Below are 15,413 nucleotides of genomic sequence, written 5' to 3'. Positions count from 1 at the left end.
TGTTTTATTTTTACTTTTGTACAGTACTTTTTAGCTAAATATCTATGTTAAATTTTGTAAGCCACCTTGGACTCCTTGGCAGGAGAAATGTGGGATTTGAACTGAATAAATGGTCAAGTAGGACTCGGGCAAAAAACAAAAACAAACAAAAAAAAACCCTCAGCCCTGCCTGAAATGTGACATTACTAAGGCTGCATCTGCACTGCAGAAATAATCCAGTTTGACACCATTTTAACTGCCATGGCTCAATGCTATGGAATTCTGTAAACTGTAGTTTTGTGAGACATTTAGCTTTCTTTGTCAGGGATCTTTGGTGCCAAAACAAACTACAATTCCCAGAATTCCATAGCACTGAGTCATGGCAGTTAAGGTGCTGTCAAACTGGATTCTTTCTGTAGTGTGGATGCAGAGGTCAGGTGAGCCAATGACTTGATTAAGGGGCTTTCCTATGGCTATGCTGTTGTCTTATCATCAGCAAGATTTTTCATTGCTGCTTAAACATCATCAATTTTTTGAACTTACATGACAAGTTAAACTGCTTCTTTTAACTTTAGCTGAAGGGAAAAAATCTGTCAGCAGAGTGGATGTTCATGACTTCTTCTTGTTGAAGACACTCTGGGGAAGTGCTTAGCTAGCAGCCTTGGCAGCCGTTCTTTGTGGGTATGTGGCAAGAGCTTGTGCTGGAAAGAAGTTTAGCAAGTAGTCTCATTGTACCAGCAGAAAGGCACGTGTGCACCTTTCTCGTTAGCAGCCTCAGAACCTTGGTTTACAATTTGGGGATGACTTTCCAGCCCAGTCCACAACACTGACTGCTTTCTTTCTGAATGGAAAACAAAGAATTATTATTATTATTATTATTATTATTATTATTATTATTATTATCCTCCTCCTCCTCCTCCTCCTCCTCCTCCTCGTAGCAAATTCAGAGCATGCAGAACACCTCAGAAGATTCTCTTAGTATTGATTGATGAGCTGGACCACAAATGCCATTGAGTTCTAAGCTGCATCCATAAATGTATAGCGTCCAGGTCAAGGGAAGCAGTAGTGCTACTCTGTTCTGCGTTGTTCAGATTCCACTGGAATACAGTATCCAGTTCTGGGTACCATAGTCCAAGAAGGATATAAATAAGTCCAGAGAAGGATGCCCCTTAGATTAACAAAGGCCAGAAAACCAAGCCATTGTTCTTTGGGCACTGTTGGTAAACATCAGGCACTTCTGATATGCATCTGACACTTTTGATGCATACTGGGCACTTGTGATGTGCAGTGGACACTTCTGATGCAAATAAGGCACTTCTGATGCACACCAGACTCTCCATTTTAAAATTTATGTTTATATTTTAGCCATACCTTGATTATAATTACCCCCACTCCCACTGTTCCTGTTTAAAACAAAGTTCAGTGATCTGTCATCTACCTAGCAAAATCGGTCAGAGTTCATAGTTTATTTCACAACTAAAGGTGACGGTAAACCTTGTATAGAAACAATCCATAGTGTAGTTGATGAATGGGAGCCAAATATCCATAAAGGTGTCTTTTTAAATTTGCCCTCTGTTTAGTTGAGTATGGGAAGTTATTTTTTCTGAAAAGAAAGCTCACCATAGTCTATCTAACTACTTTTTAACTGACAGACCCACCACTGATTTCATTGCCCTCAATATCTCAGCTCAAGAAAGACCTAGCATTAAAGAGATTAATTCTTATGTGGTAAATCTGCATTGCCTGCATCAAAGATGAACAGAATTAATTATGTATCTCAAAACTGTATATCTTGTGTTATCATTTGACTGATCCAGGAAAGGATCTCATTCCAAAACTGGAAAACTTTAGAATAATAAATCCACATATGTTCTAGAGATTCTTCCCCTCCACAACCTCTCCAGCATCTATCAATAGAGCATTATTAATTTGCAATTTAACAGGATAAAGATGTCACCTACAGTATGTGCAGATTTTATAACACTTCCATTAGAAAGGGTAGAAACTGATCTGTACAGAAAAGCCAGACAAATGGTGTGCCAAGCTTTATCTCAGATATCTGTGTTAAGGTTTGTCTCCCTAACAATTTTTGAACCTTTTATTTGTCCAAATGATTCCTCAATTAACAGTTTGCACATACTAGACACTTCTGATGCTCATCATGTATATCTGATGTTGACTGAACATTTCTCTCACTGTGGCGCATTAGACACTCCACTGGCTATCATTGCACAATGGAGACATGTACGTTGTAGTATCACAGCAGCCTGTATATTGTAAAACTGATCAATTCTGCTTCCTGCACATGTAAGTTCATTTATGAAGACATGAGTCCTATGCTGAATTCCAGTCTTTGTTTATTTTTAATTTATTAGAATAAAGAAGCAATGATGGCTAATGTTATTTGGAGGGGTTTGTGCAGCTCCATCCAGGTGATGCTAACTATATTCACCTTCATTTCAGTGGCTACCCTATGATTCCTTCTAATCTTGGAAACTAAGCAGGGTAAGACCTGGTTAGTACTGGATGGGAGACTGCCAACAAATACCAGATGCCATAGGCTATATTTCAGAGGAAGGAACTGGCAAAACTAACTCTGAAGATTCCTTGCCTAAGAAAACTCTCTGAAATTCATGGGGTCACCATAAGTCGATAGGTGACTTTAAGGCACATACATACATGTTGCTGCTACTATCCTTCTTAAAAGGGTACAGTTTTTTAAAAGCCTTGAAACAGAAACAAGACAGAGACCTGACCTGTCTTTACAAATTAGAGCTTCTCATTGACTAGAGCTTGCAAGACATGTAGAAAGCAGATGATGTGGGCTAGACGGTAACTGTTACATGGATTTGTAATTGGCTGACTGGCCAAACGCAAAGGGTGCTCAACAATGGCTCTTTTTCATCCTGGAGAGAAGTGACCAGTGGGGTCCCACAGGGTTCTGTCCTGGACCCAGTGCTATTCAACATCTTAACTGGATCAGTTTGAGTTGGTAAGTACCGATGATGTGGACAAGATCCTTGGAAGTGTTCGGAAGACAATCTGCTCTCTTGATCCCTGTCCCTCATGGCTAGCGGCTCAGGGGGGACCGGCAGTAACGTCTCTGTTACGCCGGATTATTAATACATCTCTGAGGGATGGGCAATTTCCATCTGATCTGAAATTGGCTATTGTAAAACCTCTACTAAAAAAGCCCTCCCTCGACCCCCGGTACATAGTAATTATCGGCCAGTCTCGCTGCTGCCATTCTTGGGGAAGGTAATCGAGAGGGCGGTTGCAATCCAGCTTCAGTCGGTCTTGGATGAAATGGATTATCTGGACCCATTTCAAACTGGCTTTCGGGCGGGTTACGGAGTTGAGACGGCCATGGTCGCCTTGGTCGATGATCTCCGTCTGGGCATCGACAGGGGAAGCGTGTCTCTGTTGGTGCTCTTGGACATCTCAGCGGCTTTCGATACCATAGACCATGGTATCCTTCTGGAGCACCTGGCAGAGGTGGGAATCGGGGGCACTGCGCTCCAGTGGTTCCGGTCCTACCTCTCTGGGAGGTTCCAGATGGTGCAGCTGGGAGATGTGTGCTCCGATAAGAGGGCCCTTATAACTGGGGTCCCTCAAGGAGCCATTCTGTCTCCCATGCTATTTAACATTTACATGAAACCGCTGGGAGAGATCATCCGGAGGCATGGGGCGCGGGGTTATCAGTACGCTGATGACACCCAAATGGTCTTCTCTATGTCTCCGACTGATGCAGTGTCCGAGGATGGCATCTCTCCTCTCGTGGCCTGTCTGGAGTCAGTAATGGGCTGGATGAGGGAAAACAGACTCAGTCTGAATCCAGAGAAAACGGAGGTACTTGTGATAGGTTCCCCTGGTCCAGGAATGGCAGTGGTTCCACCTGTCCTGAATGGGATCACGCTTCCTGTGAAGGACTCTGTGCGCAGTCTGGGGGTGCTTCTTGACTCGTCGCTTCACCTTACATCTCAGGTGAGTGCGACGGTCAAGAGCACCTGTTATCAGCTTCGGCTTATTCACCAGCTGCGCCCATACCTGGCCCAGAGGGACCTTGAAACAGTGGTACATGCTCTGGTAACCTCTAGATTGGATTTCTGCAATGCGCTCTACATGGGGCAACCCTTATACCATACCCGGAAGCTACAGTTGGTACAGAATATGGCAGCCAGACTGTGCTAAGAGACCTGCATTGGCTGCCTATTCGCTTCCGGGCACAGTATAAGGTGTTGGTGATTACCTATAAAGCCCTACATGGCTTGGGCCCAGGATACCTGAAGGACCGCCTCTCCCCATACATTCCGCCCCGCACCCTCAGAACGTCTGGGCAGCAATTACTTAGGGTTCCGGGGGCCAGACTTACCTCCACAACGAGGAGGACATATTCCATCGCCGCCCCGGCCCTTTGGAACACGCTGCCCACAGAGCTCCGCTCGGCCACCTCCCTGGCTCAGTTTAGAAGGGATTTAAAAACCTTCTTATTTCAAGCTGCATTCCCCGAATGAAGTTCCGGTTGGCCTTCCTCCCTCTTTTGTTGGCAAGATGGTTGGCTGATGGGTTTTTAATTTGTTTTTAATATGTGTATTTTGATGTATTTGATTTTATTGTGTTGTTCACCACCCTGATCTTTGGAAGGGCGGTATACAAATAAAAATATTATTTATTATTATTATTTATCAATGATCTGGATGACAGAATTGGGGGTATACTTGTCAAATTTGCAGATCACACCAAATTAGGAGGAATAGCTAATACTCCAGAGGACAGGATCAAAATTCAAAATGACCTGAATAGACTAGAAAGCTGGGCCAAAGCTAACAAAATGAAATTCATCACGGAGAAAAATAAGGTACTGCACTTAAGGCAGAAAAATGAAATGCATAGATATAGGATGAGGGAAACCTGGCTGAATGAGACTACATGTGAAAGGGATCTAGGAGTCCAAGTAGACCACAAGTTGAACATAAGTGAACAGTGTGATGCGGCAGCTAAAAAGACCAATGCAATTTTAGGCCGCATCAATAAAAGTATAGTGTTTAGATCAAGGGAAGTAATAGTGTCACTCTATTCTGCTTTGGTCAGGCCCCACCTGGAATACTGTGTCCAGTTCTGGGCACCACAATTCAGAAAGGACATTGAGAAACTGGAGCGTGTCCAAAGGAGGGCGACTAAAATGGTGAAGGGTCTGGAAGCCATGTCCTATGAGGAAAGACTTAGGGAGCTGGGGATGTTTAGCCTGGAGAAAAGAAGATTAAGAGGTGATATGATAGCCCTGCTTAAATATTTGAAGGGATGTCATATTGAGGAGGGAACAAGCTTGTTTTCTGCTGCTCCAGAGAACAAAACCAGGAACAATGGATGCAAGCTACTGGAAAAGAGATTCCACCTCAACATTAGGAAGAACTTCCTGACAGTAAGGGCTGTTCGACAGTGGAACACACTCCCTCGGAGTGTAGTGGAGTCTCCCTCCTTAGAAGTCTTTAAACAGAGGCTGTATGGTCATCTGTTGGGGATGCTTGGATTTAGATTTCCTGCATGACAGGGGGTTGGACTGGATGGTCCTTGTGGTCTCTTCCAGCTCTATGATTCTATGACTGGAGGGTCTTGCCTGAATTTTTAACATGTTCTCAGTGCCCAAAAGTGCAAGAGTTGCCACAAGGAATGTGGTATCTAAAACTAAAATGTGATGACATATTTGCGGAACATTCTCACCTCCATCAACTAAAAGGCATCACTAGTGTAGCATCCTTTGTCTTACAATGTGCAACTAGATGTCTATGGAGGTAGCACAAGGGCTTCAAAGGCAGCACCAACATTTTGCATCCAGTGAAGCTCATTTCCAAAATGAAACAATATAAGCCCAGTACCTTTGTTCTGAATTGTTTGATGTCCTTTGTCTGTCCTTTATGAGTTAATACCATTTATTGACTGAGTGCCAACAAAGAACATGCTACTTTACAGAGTGACATGAAACAAAACAAAACTGGGCTCCTATTGTGAAGAGTTCATAATCTAAACCTTGATTAACAGCATAGGAAAAAGAAGGTGGCAGGCAAGGATTAAGAAAGCAAGGTTGTGTTAAACAGGCAGAAAATAAGTACTACTTCCACAGTTGCCTAGTGCCCATGCTGACTGGGGGATTCTTTGGGGTTACAGTCCAGGAAAGTAACTTTTCCCAGCTCTGCTTCTTATTTCAATGACAGCTCACAGACTGTCCAATTCCCACCAAGGGAAGCACTCTGTCAACACACTTCACAGTTTTCACATCCTATATTTATAAAACAAAGTGTAGCAAAATGTAACTGCCTTTCTTCACATCCTGATTTTTCTTCTTTTTTCTTTTTAAATCGACCATTACCACTTCCCTTTGATGTTTCCCCGAATGGTCACTTCTCTTTTACGCCTTTGTTACAGTCACTGTAGGCAGAAATTGAGACCACTAGGGGTCAGAAGTGGCATCTATGATTAGCAATTGTGCTTACATTCAGTTTATGCTTGCCTTACACAAGATTTCTCCTCCACCCCCATCCTGTCCTCCCAGGTTCAGAACCGGCTTTGTACACGAGCAAACAGAATGATCGGAAAGCACTTTGGCCTTTTTCAGTGCTCTGGCAACCACTGTCAATAAGGAACTTTAGATAACCACAACTGTACTTGTCCATCCTCCCTCCCATTTAAACTCACAAGGCCCAGAGCAACTTGGCTTTTTTCTATTCATCCATTCATAAAAACAACAACAACAAAACAAAAAGACAACAACAACAATAAAAATCACAAATACAGTTTGCCCTCTGTATCAACGAATTCTTTATCCATGGATTCAACTATGCATGGTTTGAAAATATTTTACGTATCTATCTAAAAAATCCAAAAGCAAGCCTTGACGTTCCCATTTTATATAAGGGACACCACTTTACAATGCCATTTTATTTAATACGATTTGAGCATCCACATTTTTGTATCCATGGGGGATCCTGGAAACAACCCCCACTGGATAACAAAGACCTATTGTACCTGTCTTCATTTTATCCAGGTACAGCTGTACACTTGATCTGTATGTACCCTGGACTGAACAGGACTGAACAGCCCTGGCGGCGCAGTGGTTAAATGCCTGTACTGCAGCCACTCACTCACAAACCATAAGGTTGCAAGTTCAATACCAGCGAAAGGGCTCAAGCTCAACTCAGGCTTGCATCCTTCCGAGGTTGCTAAAATGAGTACCCAGATTGTTGGGGGCAATTGACTTACACTTTGTAAACCACTTAGGGAGTGCTTAAGTGCACTTATAAGCGGTATAGAAATGTACTTGCTATTGCTACTGCTATCTAGAATCAAACCAGGGATAAATACAAGCACAGGACTCTCATAGACATCTGGACAAGTGTACACGTTCACTGCAACATGAGAAACATCTCTTATATCTTAAGAGAAGACTCTTTAAGTATAACTGACTCCAGATCCAAGAGTATATAAATTATTAGCAACTATTTGGTATTTCCTGAGTACTGTAGTTCCAGATGTAATACTCTTTAGGAACAGCTCAAATGTGAGGACAAATTGTGCATACTCCTTAAGTCAGGGGTAGGCAACCCTTTTGAGCCGGGGGCCGGGTTGCTGTCCCTCAGACAACTGGGGGGCCGAAGCCAAAAAAATAAATAAGTAAATATTTTTTAAAAAATTAATTAAATAAATAAACCGGGACAAATGTAGGACAAATTTTTCAAATGGAGGGCACTTTTTAAATAAAAAATGGAGGACACGTGAAAAAATTTGCTGATTTTTAAAAAATGTTAAGATAAATGCATGTTTCTGAGGCTTCTATAGACAATTGCCCCACCATGCCCCTCGCGTGAGACGCCAAAGGCCCCGGCGGCAATCGGTGGCAGGACCAGGCTGGGGCCGGTCCCAAGGCCTCGCCGGGCCGCATTCGGCCCGCGGGCCGCAGGTTGCCTACCCCTGCCTTAAGTTCATTTAAGAACATACTAACTGAGAAAATAAAATATATTAAACATATTATTTAAATAATATAATTATTTAAAATACATTAACCACAATCTCTATGATGCTTGTGATTGGGACAGTCAAATATAAGCAATTTATTTATCTAAAGGGATGTATTTCAAGATATTACCAGATCTAGATGTTTGAGGTTTCATTTTGGTTTTGCAAGCAGAGGAGCTCAGATACATAACCAAAGCTTGCTAGCAACAAGATGCTGTCCCATTCATTTTAATAGGTGTGTGTTTGTGTGTGGTGTTGTTTGCCTTTAAGTTGCTTCTGACTTATGGCGAATAGAGAGAACCTTAAATCTGTGCTCGCTTTAATATGCAAATATGGATTTCTGTCTACATTTAACTTAATGGGGAAGCCCACATACTCAGAATCCCTGGGTGTATATTGAAAGGCACAAATATCATAAGTCAGTTGGGACCTATGTGTGTTGGTGTATGTATTGGAGTAGGTTAGGTAAATGACGGCCCCCATATGTTCCTCGCCTGAACTATAAGTGGAGATTCCAGGATGCATGAACCAATCAAATTATTGCTGATGATCCTGATAATCTATTTGGGAAGTGAAGGAAGGGCTTGCTTCTAGTTCCCATGAACAGATGGATCTTTACTTCCTGCAAACAGATGGATGGCCATGGGCAATGACAACCTGACCACCATGATGTGTTTGGCACCTGCTTGTGGCCATAGTGCTGGGTGTTGGGCTAAATGATGTCTGTGAAAAATGGAATATAAATGCTAACTATGAAACTGATTTGTTCAGGGTACCACAATGTTTTCTTTATATAGATTATATTTCTTTTCTTACCAACACATGCATACCTTTCCACTGTCACACTTGTGAAGAAACAAGCGAAAATGCAGTGGATCTTCTGAAATTAACTAGCTCCTCTTTAAGAGGAAGGCTTGTTAATGAAAGCTGAAGCTAGGAATCTTCCACAGTGCTGGTGGCTTGCAGATGTGCACAGGAGAGAAATAAATGATTCTTTATTTCTGCATGATATGACAGATAATTTTTTTTCAGGAGAATGGCCAGGGAGAACATGGTAATTACAGCTGCATAGCTTCTGTTGCAATAATTAATGATGATGTTAACTTCTTTTCAAGACTTCATTTTCAATAATAGGAATAGTTTAAATAAAGGTCTTAATCTTTTGTCATTCTCTAACTATATGTCTCTGAAAATTATTATTCTATAGAAACTCATCTGCCTGGAGGCAAACAATATTTTTGGAGCAGAATATTAAATGTGTTAATTGCTTCTGAAATTAGAGACTGGTGGAGAGGAGCAGAACTTCTCTCATTTGTATAAATTTGACATGTACTTATTTTATTACATTTTTGCTGAGTTTCTATAAAAATGGCACTCAAGACAACTAACAAAAACTACTGAAACAAATTATACAATAAAACCTCTGAAATCATCGTAATAATCCACAAGGTCATATTACAAAAGATACATGTTTATATGCTCTTTAGAAGCATTTAAGTTCCTCCTGAGAAGAGAAGCTTTCTCCTTAGTAGGTCCTCCTTAGAGTGGGACTCCGTCCCATCTCTGGCTACTGCCACACTGCAGAATGTATGCAGTTTGACACCACTTTAACTGTCATGATTCCATTTTATGAAATCCTGGGAACTCTAGCTTGTTCTCTGACAGAGGCAGCTACATAACTCACAAAACTATAAGTCCCAAAATTCCACAGCATTGAGACATGATTGTTAAATCAGTGTCAAGACTGCATTACTTCTGCAGTATATATACAGTGCATGAGGGGAATGTGTTCCACAATATGGATACAAAATGAGAGATAGCCCTCTCCCACAAACCCATCAATTTGGCCTCTGCAAGGGACAGGGCCGCTCCAGAAAATCTTAGCATCTGGAGAGGTAGGTAATGAGACAGATAGTCCCTTTTAAGGAGATCAGGCCTCCCACGTTACAGAGGAAAGAGTTCAAGGTGCTTTGTGCAAGATCAGTCTTTACAATGATCTTCCCAAAAGGACATCCTTATCACTTCAGATTCCTCATGGACCATTGTTCCAAAAATGACAGAGAGAGTAATGAGAGATCCTTGAGTAACACACCTGTTCTTTCTGTAGGGGAGGCAAAATAATCTGTGTCTCCTCTGTGGTGAGTGCCTTCAAGTAATTTCCAATTTTCAGAAACCCAAGGCAAACCTTATCATGAGGTTTTCTTAGCAAGATCACAGGGTCTCTTGGTAACCCCTTATCGTGGGGTTTTCTTGTTCAGAGGTGGTTTGCCATTGCCTTCCCCTGAGGCTGAGAGCATATGACTTGCCCAAGGTCAATGAGTGGGTTGGGTTCTAAATGTGGAGTGAATTGCTACCCGCTTTTTGTGAGAAATGGTAAATTGTTTGCAAATGACCAGCTTAAAAATCAAGGTAAGACTCTAAAAATAATGATGGAACTGGAAGATTGCTTTGGCTATCTCACAATCCTGTTTGCTAGTACAGTCAACCCTCCATATCCACAGTATCTTTCATCCATGGATTCAAGCATCCATGGCTTGAAAATAATTTTAAATATATATAAACTCCAAAAAGCAAACCTTGATTTTGCCATTTTATGTAAGGGACACCATTTTAGCATCCCACTGTATTTAATAGGACTTGGCATCCACAGATTTTGGTATCGACGGGGGGTCCTGGAACCAAACTGCACTGGATACCAAGGGCCTACTGTAATGTTAGTAGCATTATTTTTAAGAAAAAACTTTGCTGAAATATCTTTAATGGGCTATTTAATAGAAATGTTTAAAAGAACCCATAGGGAGTCTATGAGTGCCAAACCAGAGCATTTGTCCCATGTTCCAAATCTTTGCCAGCCTGCAGACCACAACGCCTATTCCATGTGACTTCTTGTCAGTCTGCACACCACAGCCAGTATTCTATGCAAAAGCCCTTGTCAGTTTGCATCTCACAGTTCCTGTTCTACATAAAATGTTGTATGACAACGGGGAGACTCATTCAGCACTTTATTTTCTCCCCCTTGCCTGTATGCACACCGGTCTGCACACAATAGCTTCCGTTCCATGCAAAACCTTTCCAAACTATAAACCTGCACACATTTCATTGTAAAACTTCTCAGATTTTAAATACTGTATGTCTTTATCTCCAATAAGCGATCAGAGATAGCAGAAGAGTAATTCATAATGTGCACAATCTTGTTAATGGATGATACATGTGAGCCTTCATTTTGATGGGGTGTGGGGAGCTATTCTGTAGACCTTTGTATTCTTTCTGTGGCAGGTGCCAAGCCCCTAGAGCTGCTATTTCTTAATAATGGAGAGGAGAGGGAGGGGAAAACAATACAGATGATGAACATACAGCTGCTCTTGGCTTTAAGGGAGAGGAAAAGGAGAGCATGTTCCACCCATGAGCACACCCCTCATTTCTCTCTCCCACTAAACCAAGACCACATGCTTCTTCATTGTCTGAATTTCCTCTGCTTTCTGTCTCTTCCCCATGGGTAAGCAGAAGCAGCTGAGCTCCCTCCTGCAATTTAATAGCTCCCAGGGCAGGAGGAGGACACATGCTCCACCTGCTCAGTGTAGGATCGTGGCCTATTTATGATACACAGAAATTTAATCAATACAGATCTCTGAAACATATAGGGTCAGGGTCCCTGATGCACAAGCTCAGCCAAATTGAGTTCCTTGGAGCTAAAACAGGGGTGCAAATTGTGTGGCCTTCCAGATAGCGCTGAACTGCAAATTTCAGGATTCCTCAATATTGGAACATTGCATAATTTCCATCCCAGGTCTAAACCAACCCTGCCTGGTAAAACTGCTACCACTGCAAAACATTTCCTGAATTCTAGAAAACACAGACCAATATTGGGCTTAACCTAAGAGTCAACAGATTAAGCCAGTACCGTCTGGTTTTGAGTCTTAAACAAATATGATTTCAATTGGTGAGTCTGATTCAGTTTTTGACCAAAGCAAAACAAGGCATCAAAGTGGAAGTGATAATTAGGCCTATTAATTAGGTTCATGCCATCTGGGAACTAGAGTCTGCCAAAAGCCCATCAATAATGATTTTTTTTTTACAACAAAAGGAAAATATGCAGTCTCATGCAGCCTGTATGATCCCCACCTCTGGATCAGAAGCTAGGTCTTGTCTGGCACTCAATCCTTCTCCTTCCTCTCCCCCACCGATTTTCACAGAAACAAAAGTTTAAAGACCTACTCTCCATTTCCAAAAATTAGAGGAGAAACACACAAAGTTGCCTTATGCAAAGTCAGATTGTCCACCTTGACCACTGCTACACTGTCTGTCTGCATCTCTCAAAGGTTTAAAGGCAAAAAAAAAAAAATACCACCTTATTACCTGAGAATTTTGTAAGAGGAGATATAAGCAGGTATACATTACTTCTTTACACAAAATATTTTCCCATTTGCTTGTAGCTTAGTAGCAGACACCTCCGATGGTTGGAACAGCACTGGAACAATCTCCAGAATATTGGAGAAGTCACCATCCACACTGCCCTCCCACTGTAGCTCCCATTGCCTGCAGTTAAGCAGTGAGTGGTATTTCTGCTATGGAACACATATGATGTACTACTGAGCAGTAGTGTTCTTCTCTTATTGTCAGATGTGACTTATTCTGCAAGAATGAAGTCTTACAGAATGTCACATAAAGTGTCCCACTCACTTCACAAACTTATGAACTTTCCCATAGTTCTGCTGTGCCTACAATCTTCCCCAGTCTGGTACCATTTATAAATACTGCACTACAGCCCCCATCTTCCCAGCTCCCAATCAGGGGGAGACCTAAATAGGAATTTTAAATACACGGCATATATCCCAAATGGGAAGAACCAATCCATCCCATAGTCAACACTTGAAATAAAATGAGATGGTTAAAAAATAAATCTCAAAATGTCTTAATAACAAGACAATCATCTTCTTTGCTTTAGCAGTGTGGCATTTCTCCAGGACGTTGAAAGTGCTGATGATTACTTTTCAGTATTACCCACACTACATGGCCGATCAACACTTTAATAACATTTGAGAGCATTGTGGCCCACATGGTGCCATTGTTATCCATCCATGAAGTAGCTGGAGTGCATTTTATCTGCTAGCTACATTTTGTCATTTGAAGATCTCCCTGAAAACACGCTGTGACATAATCACTTCTCTCAGCATGAACAATGATACAGCAGCTGCTAGGTTAGGAATTCCCAGCTTTTTCTTGATGTAAGCACACTTTGCCTCATTATTCACAAAGTAACAGGTAGATTTTAAAGAATTTATGCATCTCAGCTTTCTTTTCAAAATGTGAGCGCACTAGCTGTAGGTCCTTATGCATTTTTTTAGAATAATTGCTGGCTGAGATCCCAAATTGTCAGATAGCAGGGCCTTCCTTGAACTGCTTGTCTCAGTGCTCCAAGCATTGGTGTCTTTTCCCAGCACCCCATTCTACATTGCCCCAGAAAGCCTTTGGTTAGGTCAGGCTGAAAAGGTAGATTTGGGATTGGGTCACATTCAGTCATTAACAACAGTAAATATTAATCCCTAGCAGTTATGAGATTGTAAATCCAGTTTGTTGTTTGTTGTTGTGTGCCTCCACGTCTTTCTGACTTCTGTGACCCTAAAGTGAACCCATCATGGAGTTTCCTTGGCAAGATTTGTTCAGATGAGGTTTGCCAATACCTTCCCCTGAGGCTGAGAGCATGTGACTTGCCCAAGGTTATCCAGTGGGTTTCATGGCCAAGCCAGGAATTGGACCTTGGTCTCCAGAGTCATAGTCCAGCACTCAAACCAGTATGCCATGCTGGCTCTCCACAACCTCATAAATACCACACAGGATATCAGCCATTATTTTTAAACACAATGAGAAGTGGTTGAATTATTAAGTGAGAAAACACAGAGATAGCAACTGGACATGGAGTGGCAAGTACAAATTTCTATAAAGTGGTCTTGTAAGTGGCAACATTAAGCACCTCATGAACAGCAAAGAGGGAACACTTAACCCTTTTCCTTCCAGCCGTTTTTAGCATGAAAATTGCCTCTCTGGGTACAATGAAATGGGCAGCTGTATCTTTTACTTTTCAAGAGGAAAAGCAGCATATGTGTGGGGGGGGGGGGATGAAAAGGGCCAAAGAGCAAAGGGTCAGGCAGCTCCTCCCCCATACTGGCTCACACTCATCTAATAAGTGTGTGTGTGCCTTCACATTACCTGCCAACATAGGGCTATCTTAGGCAAGGAATACTCAGAGGTGTTTTTGCCAGCTCCTTCCTCTGAAATGTAGCCTACATACTTTTATTCATCCAAGCCCTAACCAGGGCTAACCTTGCTTAACTTCCAAGAGCAGCTGGGATCTGGTGCCTTTAGGGTATCTAGGTATTTAGCATCTGAAGCTGCTTTTAACTTTGCTGTTTTCAATCAGAGCAAATATGTGTGACCCTGTGTCTGCTGCTCTCTGAATCTCACAAGGTGCTGGGTTTATAGGCTTTCCAGACTCTTTAAATAGCAAAACATCATCCTGTAGCAGGCTATAATCCTGGCCAAAAAAAATCATAGTTTAATACTGGAGCCATGTCACTCCTTTTCTTTTTAAACTGATAAAAGTGAGAAGACTTGTTTGTCATTATAAAATATGCACGGGATGTGGGTGAAGGCTGAGGGGAAGAAAACAGAACAAACAGAAACAGGAGCAGCTAGTTTTGTCGGGAAAACAACTTTTTTTAAAATTGCAGTATTATTAGAACAAGTTACTTCTGAATATATATGAGGCTTTATGTGGATCTAGTTTGTACGGGTGGAGCACTGAGTGAGCACTGACTTTGATAGCTTGCATCAGAAAATGACTCACTCAGTCATATGATCTCCTCCTCATGCTCTCTTCCTCTTCCCCTTGCTTGCAGTTCTATTGCTCTGCTGTATTTGTGGGAATGACTGCATCCAATAAACTCATTGTATTGCGTATGTGCTCCTGACATGTTGCTACTTTTCATTTAGGGGTAATGTTGCAAGCCAGGGTGAGTTTACTAGCACATAAAAGGTGCCCCATTTAACTCTGTGGGACTTATCTCTTTGTAAATATATCTAATACTAGCTCTCTTAGAGCCAGTATGGTATAGTGCTTAGAGCACTGGACTATGACTGGAGACCAGGGCTTGATTCCCCACTCAGCCATGGAAATGCACTGGGTGACCTCTTTGGACATCTTTAAACAGATGCTGGATTGCCATCTGTCAAGGGTGCTTTGATTGGGTCTTCCTGCATGGCAGGGGGTGGGACTGGATGGCCCTTGTAGTCTCTTCCATCTCTATGGCGGGGTACAGACCGCCGCTTTGCGGCGGTCTGCCGCCGCCGCCAGTAGGTCCGCAGGGGAGCCGGAGCCTTCAGACGGCCCGACTCCCGCGCGGACCGAAAAAAGAAGCTCCAAAATG

At 42.2% G+C, this 15,413-nt stretch overlaps 1 long non-coding RNA gene across 1 annotated transcript in view; it reads right to left on the bottom strand.

The window, feature by feature from the left end:
• Positions 1-359: 359 nt before the first annotated feature.
• LOC121921341 overlaps positions 360-15,413 on the bottom strand; it is a 34,599-nt gene continuing 19,545 nt past the window's right edge. Inside the window, exon 3 of the long non-coding RNA XR_006101900.1 lies at positions 360-820. This is a non-coding gene — a long non-coding RNA (uncharacterized LOC121921341). The remainder of the gene's footprint in view (positions 821-15,413) is intronic.

This window comes from Sceloporus undulatus, chromosome 2 (genome assembly GCF_019175285.1).
Source record: "Sceloporus undulatus isolate JIND9_A2432 ecotype Alabama chromosome 2, SceUnd_v1.1, whole genome shotgun sequence".
NCBI lineage: Eukaryota > Metazoa > Chordata > Lepidosauria > Squamata > Phrynosomatidae > Sceloporus > Sceloporus undulatus.
Note: the sequence above shows the minus strand (reverse complement) of the source record. Positions and strands in the feature narration are given on the sequence as shown.